Consider the following 12,193-nt stretch of genomic DNA (forward strand, 5'->3'; position numbering starts at 1 on the left):
AGTGGAGGCTGTTATTACAGCAAAGGGGGGGACCAACTCCATATTAATGCCCATGATCCTGGAATGGTATGTTCAACAAACAGGTGTCCACATATTTTTGGTGTAGTGAACGTCCTGTGTGGTTTGACAGAGAGCGATACCGTTTTTTTTTTTTTTTTTTTGTTTTTTACATACTGTACATTGCCTTCAGTAAATTATCTCATAGCGCATAGATTGACTCTAGGCCAATGTATATTGTGATATACACTGAGTATACCAAACATTAGGAACACCTTCCTAATATTGAGTTTCACCCCCCCACACATTTGCCCTCAGAACAGCCTCAATTTGTCATCCTCATTCCACAGGGATGCTGGCCCACGTTGACTCCAATGCCTCCCACAGTTGTCAATTTGGCTGGCTGTTCTTTGGGTGGTGGACCATTCTTGATGCACACGGGAATCTGTTGAGCGTGAAAAACAAAGTTCTCGCCTTATAATAAAAGTGACAGCCATTGAAAAACACTGGTAGGTGGAATTGTTTTTTGGGGGGGGATGGTTTGTCCTCTGGGTTTCGCCTGCCATATCAGTTCGGTTATACTCACAGACAGAAACTTTAGAGTGTTTTCTATCCAAATCTACTAATTACATGCATATCCTAGCTTCTGGGCCTGAGTAACAGGCAGTTTACTTTGGGCACGCTTTTCATCCGGACGTGAAAATACTACCCCCTACCCAAGAGAAGTTAAAGAAGATGGTAGGTATTAACCATTTTGTTCTAGAAAAATAATGGTACTTCTGAAATGTCACAGATTGGAAGATTTACCATTGCTTTATCAGATGTTCTCTTTCCTCCAAAGCCACCAGCCGCCACGATAAACAGTGAGTACTGGTTGTAGAACACCAACTCTTTCCCACTGTATGTGTGGACTGTGGAGAAAGACAGCTATGTTGTCATAATGTTCAGAGTCAGCAATAATGAGAAATTATAAAGACCTTCCACAGGACAAGTAGTGAAAATATTATTTCAGCTTTTTCTGAAAGAATCTCTAGATTGCATGTATTTGATTAGCTTCGATTCTTAAATTCTACCGCTATTTGTTTAATTAATCCCACCGAGTCATTTCTCTGCTCATCTCATGCAACCCTGTGGAACATCAACCAAAAATAGTTGTTCTCAATATCTACCTCAACAGAAGCTCAACACAATTTTTCACTCTAATTGTCAGGGAAAAGGAAGAGTAACACAACTAACTATCCAGGAGAATGACTGCTCCAGATCCTTTGTCTAACACATCTTGCGACTGCAGACTGAAAGGTCAGATTTCCTGCAAATGCAGACAAAACTATTTCAAATCACAGGCTTTTGTCAGCAGAAAATGATGTTGTGCTCAGAGATACTTAGAATGTGTATTGGGACATACCCAAGGTGGGTAATGGAAAAGCTCCAGCTACTGCTCTTCATGCAACAACTGCGAGAGAGTGACAATATCAGAACGAACAAAGGTGAGTTCATAGATAATTACATAGCGGTTTCAGTTAGTATTTCCTATTCCGTTTCAAGCAATAGAACATTTTAAGCTATCAAAATGCATGATTTACCCACTGAATGAACTGTGTACAAACAGCAACACCATTAGTGCTATTCAGTGTGTTAAACCAATAGATGGTTGCCAATACTGTGTCGGATGAGTGTTTCCTTGAGCTTTTGGTGAGGTCGGAGTTGAGTCCAGGCACGGAGCCCAGCCCTACATCATGGCCGCCTGGGAGGGGATGATACCGGAGGTAGGCAGACAGCTGAAGCCCTCGTGGCCCTCATACAGGAACTTGAGGTGGTGGTCGTCCTTGGTGGACAGGCCCACTCCCAGGTCGTACAGAATGCACTGAGCTTGGGAGTAGCTGAAGGATGACTCTGGAAGCTTCTGTCCCACCGCCTCCATCTGAAGGGGAAGCACAGCTAAAATCAGCACAGTATGAAGTGACATGAGTCTTGATGTTACTCATCATTGCCTTTCGACAGAACCAGACCCTGTAGGCCAGCTAGGGACACATTGACTTACATCCTCCAGAGAGAGTTTGACTTGGCCACTTGGCTTCAGAAAGAAACTCCAAACAGACAAACATGTGTCTTTGAAGACATTGGTCCACAGTAGGAGACCACAGAGCATCACTATGGGGCCATCTGTCAACAACATGCACAATGTCTCTTCATTCCAGCCCAGTACGGTTGACCTCTACACTCACAGGACTGATCCCGGATGCAGTAGTGGCGACAATAGCGCTGATGGGGTTGGGGAAGGTTCCTGACAGCACCTCCACCAATGTGGCCAGTGACTCTTACTTAACCGGCAACAGGGAAGAGAGGAGACTAATTACAATCACTCAATAAAGCTGTTATAGAACAAAGTACTCTTATAAAAGGCACAAATAAAGAGCACTACAAAGTCATGGTAATGAGGCACTCTTTGGGAGACTCCTACCCCCATGCTGCTGCTGCACATCCAAGGGCAAGCCGAGGGAGAGAGAAGAGGGAATAATGATGACCACTTGCCATGTTCTCGTCTCTGCCTGACCCCTAAGGCGCACTGCACCGCTAGATACTGAACGGTACTTTTCCCTTTGTTCAAAGATGGGGGGACTGGTGGTGGTGTAGTTTACATTCCGTGTCATAGCCAATGTGTTTGTTCACTGGAAGGCTAGCTTGTTGTCTCTTTTCTCTCATCGGTTTGTGCCCTGATGCTCCTCTATCGTTGTTTACACTGCAGCAAACTGTTTAGAACTTGGACCTTCTCCCATTAAATCAGTTTCAGTACAGTGCCTCAATGGTTACAACATCAAAAGAGTTCTGGCATTCACTGCAGGCGGAATATTATTCTGATGTTTGATTTAAATCTACCTATTAATTTACTACATTTTGCACTATTGTTTGAAAAAACATATGTTGGTTTGAATTCAATGGCAATTATCAGTAATATATCTGGCAGAGGCAAAATATGGCGTAGTTGTTATGGGCTGTGTGAGTTTGTTACCACTGTTTGCAGGTTTGGTGGCATTGGTGAAGTCACAGATGTTGTCGCACTGGTGTCGCACTGCCTCAGGAGACATGCCCTGGTTCTTGTGCCTCACGATGTGGCCCTGGGAACGCTCCCATCGCACTACACACACACACGCACATTTGTGGAAATTGAATATTGTAGAACAATGCAAATACTCCGAAAGGAGAATAATAAATTCTACATACATTTTCCAATCCAGCCAGCCCCAACCTGAACAGGGAGAGAACATCAAAAGAATAATCAGTAAACATTCAGAGTAAGACAAAAGGCATAGTGAACACGTGATACATTTCTCTTACAAACCTCCAACAGGCCTCCATTTTCTTGACACTGCTCATGAGACAGTCATAGAACAAGGGGGAAATGTATTCGGCTTTCAAGGACTCCAAGAGATCTATGAGAGAAAAAGCATAGTCGTTAGTTGCTAATGTTATGACATAGAGTATACAAATCATGATGATAAGCTAGCCCTTTGTTTTGATATCAAACATGTGTTATTGAATCTGTCTCTTAAACTCTAGGGAAATCAAGGTTACTGACATATGGGACAATATCACACTCGACTTTCATACTGGGTTTAACAGGACATCATGTGGCAGATACCAAGAAGAAAATCACAGATGCCAGTCTGCCAAGCAGAGGCATCAAAACAATCTACGACGCCTCAGTAAATGCTCAGTCCACAAATCAACAAGGTCATTTTTCAGTGTATGATATATTCATCTCTATTTACTCATTTTGTGCGTGCATTTGTTTGACAATAGCAGGTGACTTCAAGTATCACATTTACATGTCGATATTAATTGTAATACATGTAATATTGCGTAATTATGCAACAGATCAACTCAAATCATTGAGCCTTAATAAGATGACAGTAATGTGTGCTGCTCAGCCTGTGTTTAGAGCCGTTTCTCAGGGACTCCTCTGACCTGGGGGCATAACAGTCTCTGTGAGGCATGAGCCCGCGTTCGGGGTGATGGTGTTGTAGTGGATATTGTGCTTTTGACCCTCGATGGCCAGGGTGTTGGCCAGTCCCAGCTACGCCGCGCTGTAGTTCCCCTGCCCAAAATTGCCATAGATGCCAGCAGCCAATGATGTCATAACGATCCTGGGCACAGACAGGGCACCGTGAAATGTCAGTTTAATTCAGTGCGACAGTGTTGAATCAATGTGCCATGGCTGGTGCAGTCACACAGCAATAACAAGAAAACACAATATGACACAGCAACTGCAAAGAAATCAGACCGCTTCACTGCCTGCCAAAAGTCAACAACGATCACAAAACATTTTTAGGGCCGTTTTGTCACTCATTCTTGGTGCCATCGCTGCAAATCAAAGGGGATCATAAGGATGGATTTTTCTATATGAATACGTAAAGGAAGGGCCCACCTGTGCAAAAACTTGCAACAGATGTTCAAAGCTATGCTCTATAGGCAACCTTATTCCTGGAGTGCCACAGGTACTGCTGGATTTTGTTCCAACTAAGCACCACATCAGGGGTGTGTTCAGTTTGCTTTAACAATTGCTACTCTACAGTACGGTTTGTACTGAATGACACGTTTTCCCAAAACGTTCTTGTACAAATTTGAAAGAAAATGGCGATACGTTTACACCGTTCGCTGGGTGTGCCGAGTTGTGGCTTGAAGCAATGAGTGACGTATTTAAAGGGCAGCAGTGCATTTTGAACCCACAACCCAACCCCGTTATTCAACTGGTCCTTCAGTACAGCATCGTTTCCGATCAATTGAACGTTCTATTACGTTTCTATGTGCTGAATACAGCCTTGACCAACTGAGCTAATTGATCAATTCAGTGATTGCCTAAATTCAACACACCTGGTCTTCCAGGTCAGTTAAATCAAAAACATGACGTGTCTGCAGCACTCCAGGACCAGAATTGCTTTGTCATTGTCTATTTGCTTTCTGAAAAGCACCTTTTTAAATTTTTGTCATTTTTATTAGGATCCCAATTATCTAATGACGTAACGCTAGCTAATCTTCCTGGGGTTAAGCACCAATTTACAAGACATTACAAACAACCATAAATCAAGACTCCAAACATTCAACAAGTAGACAATACAGACAGTTAAAATACCTGACAGGAAACACATTTAACATTCAGTTGATGCTTTCTATTTCTTGTCCAGTCATATGGTCTATTGCATTAGAAGTTATTTTGTTTTTTTCTTGAAGGTGGATTTACTTTTTCCCTGGGAAATATGGATTGGTAAAGAGATCCATTCAGCTATGGTTTATATAAGACTGTAGATTTAAGGCAATTTGTCCTTGGCTTGGCTTGTCTTAGCTGCCCTGAATTTGCCTGTCTGGTTTGGTTGTAATGCGTGTTGCTAGTATGTACTAACTGGCTACTCAACCCATAGGCACTCGATTGAATAGGTGGCAGCAATATGGTGAGAATTCAAACCAAGCTATCAGGAGGCAAGATTAAGCAATTGCTATGTTGCTTATGCCTACCCCTACAGGAGTGCCTAGGGGGTAATTTGGATTTCAGCAGAGGATTCTGCTCTATTTCATTTTAAATAGGCAACATGGTGCTGGGTCTGACCCTTGATGACCTTTACTGTACAGTACATTACCTCCCAAACTTCTGGTTCATCATGTGGTTCCAGGCAGCTCTAGTGACCATGAAGGAGCCTCTCAGGTGAACTCTATGGAGGAGGTCTGAAATACAGGGAACGAATGTTGCATTAAATCAAATCAAATTGTATTAGTCACATGCGCCGAACACAACAGGTGTAGACCTTACAGTGAAATGCGTACTTACGAGCTCCTAACCAACAATGCAGTTTAAAAAAATACGGATAAGAATAAGAAATAAAAGTAATGATCACTGTGGTGGTTATCCTGATCTAGAATCAGTTTTGCCTTTCAGATCCTAATGAATAAGGTGATATGGACAAGGGGGACCTAAACATAGATCAGCACTCCTACTCTGAGACACTTAATGGATTCAGGCCCTGGTCAATCTCATTACTACTTAGACCGCAACTATATTTGTCATTCAATTCTCTATTCTATTTGAAGCTACACTGTTGGTTAGGGTCTCGTAAGTAAGCATTTCACTGTGAGGTCTACACCTGTTGTATTCGGCGCCTGTGACTAATAACATTTGATTTTATTTTGAATTATTTATAACTTGTCAGAAATGGCCAGATCAACGAGCCCATGTAAGCTAAAGTTTTTTTTATTTCGTTTTTTTAGCCCATAGATATTGTTGTAATTTCTTTGTCACTCAAATATCACATGAATACACATTAGACATGGAAAATGTCACGCCCTGGCCTTAGTATTCTGTGTTTTCTTTATTATTGTGGTTAGGCCAGGGTGTGACATGGGTGATTATGTGTTTGTCTTGTCTAGGGGTTTTGTAGATTGATAGGGTTGTGTTCAGTGTAGTATTCTAGGTAAGTCTATGGTTGCCGAGAGTGGTTCTCAATCAGAGGCAGGTGTTTATCGTTGTCTCTGATTGGGAACCATATTTAGGCAGCCATATTCTTTGGGTATTTTGTGGGTGATTGTTCCTGTCTTTTGCACCAGGACTGTTTTCAGTTTTCCATGGTTTCTTGTTTTGTATAAGTATATTGTTCACGTTATCATCTTTATTAAAGATGTTTATAAATAACCACGCTGCATTTTGGTCCTCTTCTCTTTCACCGGAAGAAAACCGTAACAGAAAAAGTGTATAGAATTGCAATTTGATTTAAAACTGCAACATTTTCTTTGCACCATGACAAAATGTGTAGAATTGCAAGAAATAAACTTTAAACCTGCAAAATCCTCTCCCCCAACAAAAAGGGAGTGAACAGTTTGTGCCATGAACTGTACTTCTGCTCATAGAAATAGCTGTGGTGCATGCTTGCACTCACAGGAGGAGGGGGCCCAGAGTGAAAAAGTTTGGGAACCCCTGGTCTACAGTACAATGCCCTGGTAGTTTCAATGAGGGTGAAAAAAAACCATAAGGAGGTGTAATTGGACACTGGAAGGATGGAATTTGAGACTGCATCAAGGCTCTGTCATACTGCCCTTAAACATGCAAACTGCCTACATAGCCATGAACTTAGCCTCAGATTCCAGGCCTCCAAACAGGATTCAGAAGGGTGGCCACATGAGACTACCTTGAGCCATGTGTAAAATATCAAATGAAGGAAGATAACTAGGTCCAAACTACCCACCATAGTTAGCCACTGCTTTGCCTCCGTTGGCTTTTATCTCTTTATCCACTTTATCAGCAGCAGCGGAGCGCTTCCTTTCCCCTTTAATATCTCTTCCATGGTCATTAACCGTGTGTGGAGAAGACATTTTGAAATTGCGCCTGGTGTAATATTCTTACACTCAATAGTAAATTGCGACCGCTAATGTTGCTTATGCCTGGAACCCGGCGCTGACTTTAATAGAGTACCTTCAGAAAGCATTCACAACCCTTTACTTTTTCCACATTTTGTGTTACAGTCTGAATTTAAATTGTATTAAATATACATTTTGAGTCACTGATCTTCACACAATACCCCATCATGTCAGAAGTGAAATTTGGTTTGTAGAACATTTTAGAAATGAATAACAAATTAAAAGCTTTAATGTCTTGATTCAATAAGTAACGGCATTGAGTTTCCTAAATATCGAAACAAAACCATAGAGATCCATTCGGCTTAGGTACTAAAATACAGGGAGAACTCCAAGTACTGTTGCCATGTTGTGCAATTCCGTGTTCAAGCATGAACTCCACCTCACTGCAGAGCTTCGCTCTCTTTTAAGGATTCACTCGATAGGCATGTTGTTTGATTAGGGCAGAGTCTGAAACGTCAATGTCATGCTTTAGAACATTTGTCTGAGTTGGCACATCTGAGAATAAACCCTGATATTCTAAAAGCAGTACAACAATGTCGCCTTTTTCTAACAGCACATACAGTTGACCGGGGCAGCTCTAGCAGGGCAGACATCTGACAAACTGACGTGTTGGAAAGGTGGCATCCTATGGCGGTGCTACATTGAAAGTCACTGAGCTCTTTAGTAAGCCCAATCTACTGCCAATGTTTGTCAAATCAAATCAAATGTATTTATATAGCCCTTCTTACATCCGTTGATATCTCAAAGTGCTGTACAGAAACTCAGCCTAAAACCCCAAACAGCAAGCAATGCAGGTGTAGAAGCACGGTAGCTAAGAAAAACTCCCTAGAAAGGCCAAAACCTAGGAAGAAACCAAGAGAGGAACCAGGCTATGAGGGGTGTTCAGTCCTCTTCTGGCTGTGCAGGGTGGAGATTATAACAGAACATGGCCAAGATGTTCAAATGTTCATAAATGACCAGCATGGTGAAATAATAGTAATCACAGTAGTTGTCAAGGGTGCAACAAGTCAGCACCTCAGGAGTAAATATCAGTTTGCTTTTCATAGCCGATCATTAAGAGTATTCCTACCGCTCCTGCTGTCTCTAGAGAGTTTGAAAACAGCCGGTCTGGGACAGGTATCATGTCCGGTGAACAGGTCAGGGTTCCATAGCCGCAGGCAGAACAGTTGAAACTGGAGCAGCAGCATGGCCAGGTGGACTGGGGACAGCAAGGAGTCATCATGCCAGGTAGTCCTGAGGCATGGTCCTAGGGCTCAGGTCCTCCGAGAGAGAGAAAGAAAGAAAGAGTGAATTAGAGAGAGCGTACTTAAATTCACACAGTACAAGACAGGAGAAGTACTCCAGATATAAAAGACTGACCCTAGCCCCTTGACACATAAACTACTGCAGCATAAATAGTGGAGGCTGAGACAGGAGGGGTCAGGAGACACTGTGGCCCCATCCGATGATACCCCCGGACAGGGCCAAACAGGCAGGATATAACCTCACCCATTTTGCCAAAGCACAGCCCCCACACCACTAGAGGGATATCTTCAACCACCAACTTACCATCCTGAGACAAGGCCGAGTATAGCCCACAAATATCTCCGCCACGGCACAACCCAAGGGGGGCGCCAACCCAGACAGGAAGATCACGTCAGTGACTCAACCCACTCAAATGATGCAACCCTCCTAAGGACGGCATGAAAGAGCACCAGTAAGCCAGTGACTCAGCCCCTGTAATAGGGTTAGAGGCAGAGAATCCCAGTGGAGAGAGGGGAACTGGCCAGGCAGAGACAGCAAGGGCGGTTCGTTGCTCCAGAGCCTTTCCGTTCACCTCCACACTCCTGGGCCAGACTACACTCAATCATTTGACCCACTGAAGAGATGAGTCTTCAGTAAAGACTTTAAGGTTGAGACCGAGTCTGCGTCTCTCACATGGGTAGGCAGACCATTCCATAAAAATGGAGCTCTATAGGAGAAAGCCCTGCCTCCAGCTGTTTGCTTAGAAATTCTACGGACAATTAGGAGGCCTGCGTCTTGTAACCGTAGCTGTAGGTATGTACGGCAGGACCAAATCAGAAGGATAGGTAGGAGCAAGCCCATGTAATGCTTTGTAGGTTAGCAGTAAAACCTTGAAATCAGCCCTTGCCTTAACAGGAAGCCAGTGTAGGGAGGCTAGCACAGGAGTAATATGATCAAATTTTTTGGTTCTAGTCAGGATTCTAGCAGCCGTATTTAGCACTAACTGAAGTTTATTTAGTGCTTTATCCGGGTAGCCGGAAAGTACAGCATTGCAGTGGTCTAACCTAGAAGTAACAAAAGCATGGATTCATTTTTCTGCATCATCCTTTTGCTTATAAATGTCGGTAGCAACCCTTTCGTGAAGGCAATTCTTGAACTGCTCAAGAAGTATGAGTGTCTTTAAATCCTAAAGGTCCTTGACCTCTTGAGAACCACACCTCCGATCAAAAAGACATGCTTGTTCCCTTGCGAGCTCAACATGGCTTTGTGATTTTGTTTGACAGAAAACTACCACGAGTGTATTTTGAACACTCAAATATCTGGGTACAGGAGAGCTTCTAAGTAGGTGATTAGAGCGACTATCATACTCATGGGAAACAAAATCCCGGACGAGCCCCCATTTTGTTACGTTCCCAACAGACTAATCCCAAATGTTGCTCACAACAAAGGGAGCAGATACCTTTATAAAACAAATGGACCTCAGAATCTCATCACGGTATTTCTGTGCATTCAAATTGTCATCGACAAAATACAAATTGTGTTCATTGCCCGTAGTTTATGCCTGCCCATACCATAATCCCACTGCCACTCTGTTCACATCGTTGACTCAGCAATTCTCTAAAATGAACATTGTGGAAAATCCTACATGTGAGATGCTAGATAAATGTATGAAGGCAAATGGTAGAGAAATGAATGTTAAATTCTCTGGCAAATGCTCTGGTGGACATTCCTGCAGTCACCATGCCAATTGCACTCTCCCTCAAAACTTAAGACATATTTGGAATTGTGTTGTGTGACAAAACTGCACATTTTAGAATGGCCTTTTATTGTCTCCAGCATTAGGTGCACCTGTGTAATGATTGTGATACTTAATGCGCTTCTTGATATGCCACACCTGTCAGTTGGATGGATAATCTTGACAAAGGAAAAAATGCTCACTAACAGGGATGTAAACAAATTTATGCACAACATTTTTGAGAAATAATATTTTTATGCAGATGGAACATTTCTGGGATCTTTTATTTCAGCTCATGAAACATGGGATCAGCACTTTAAATGTTGCCATTATATTTTTGTTCAATGAAATTATTTTATATATTTTCTTTATAACTTCAAGTGGTCTTAAAATTCCAAATCAAATAGCAACATGATCCTTGGTATGACATTCTTAAAACAATTCCATATAGCTTAGTAGAAGCCCCATATCATACTAAATGTGGTGTCCCGGATTTACGTACAGAATAATACAAAATGCTCTGAGACCAGTTTGCGGACACAGTAGTATAGTTTTCTTCTAACTGTCCATCAACTCCTAGCTGAACCGTACATCACAGCCACTGACAACACACATGCTTGCAATTCTTACATTGTAGCATAGCATGGGGGAGTGGTTTCATCACTGTAGCACCTTCAGAGATCAATTTATAGCCATTATTCTAAAATATTTCATAGATTGATTTATTTCATAGACGGACAAGGTTAATATGAGATGAAAGTCTAGTGCCAAATTAGTTCAGGAAGCCAAGCTAGTAGAGCTCTGTGAGAAAGAAGTCCACAGCAATGGAGGCAGGACGTTTTGATCGAGAGACCTTTACAAAATATGCGCATTCTCTCAAAGGACTGTACATTTTTTTATAATCAGTGGTGTAAAAAGTACCCAAAAGTCATACTTGAGTAAAAGTAAAGATACCTTAATAGAAAAGGACTCAAGAAAAATTGAAAGTCATCCAGTAAAATACTACTTGAGTAAAAGTCTAAAAGTATTTTGTTTTAAATATACTCAAGTATCAAAAGTAAATGGAATTGCAAAAATGTATATAAATATCAGAAGTAAAAGTAAAAGTACTAATAATTTCAAATTCTGTATATTATGCAAACCAGACAAACCCATTTGCAAGAACTGCAGCTTTCTGAACAGATTTGTTTTTTATTTTATTTACGGATAGCCAGGGGTACACTACAACATTAATTTACATGTGTTTAGTGAGTCCGCCAGATCAGAGGCAGTAGGAATGACCAAGGGATGTTCTCTTGATAAGTGTGTGAATTGTACCATTTTCCTGTCAAAATGTAACAAGTACTTTTGGGTGTCAAGGAAAATGTATGAAGTAATAATTAAATTATTTTCTTTAGGAATGCAGTGAAGTAAAAGTTGTCAAAAATATTAATAGTAAAGTACAGATACCGTAAAAAACTACTTAAGTATTACTTTGAAGTATTTTTACTAAAGAACTTTACACCACTGTTTATAATGAGGGATACCTGGAGAAAATCTGACCTCTCTGAAATGAAAATGTATTGCCCTCCCTTCAGTGAAATATATATTGATGTGGATTTTCTTACACAGGGACACTCGACGTCAATCTTCAATCAATCATTGTTTATTGTTAGCACGCAGGAAACATTCCAACAAACTTGATGCACCATAGTGAATGTCTGTCAGGAGCTCTAATGAGACAGTCCTATTAGTTATCTTATATACTTACACAGAAAGTGATATTTGCATGATTTAGCTTATTCATTATTCATAATAATTTATCAGTAACGTTTTGTTCATTCATGTGACAGACAA

The 12,193-nt window shown here is 41.5% G+C and overlaps 1 pseudogene; it reads right to left on the bottom strand.

The window, feature by feature from the left end:
- Positions 1-322: 322 nt before the first annotated feature.
- Positions 323-7,353, bottom strand: LOC135513666 (peroxisomal multifunctional enzyme type 2-like; annotated as a pseudogene).
- Positions 7,354-12,193: the final 4,840 nt, after the last annotated feature.

Source organism: Oncorhynchus masou, chromosome 25 (assembly GCF_036934945.1).
Source record: "Oncorhynchus masou masou isolate Uvic2021 chromosome 25, UVic_Omas_1.1, whole genome shotgun sequence".
Lineage (NCBI taxonomy): Eukaryota > Metazoa > Chordata > Actinopteri > Salmoniformes > Salmonidae > Oncorhynchus > Oncorhynchus masou.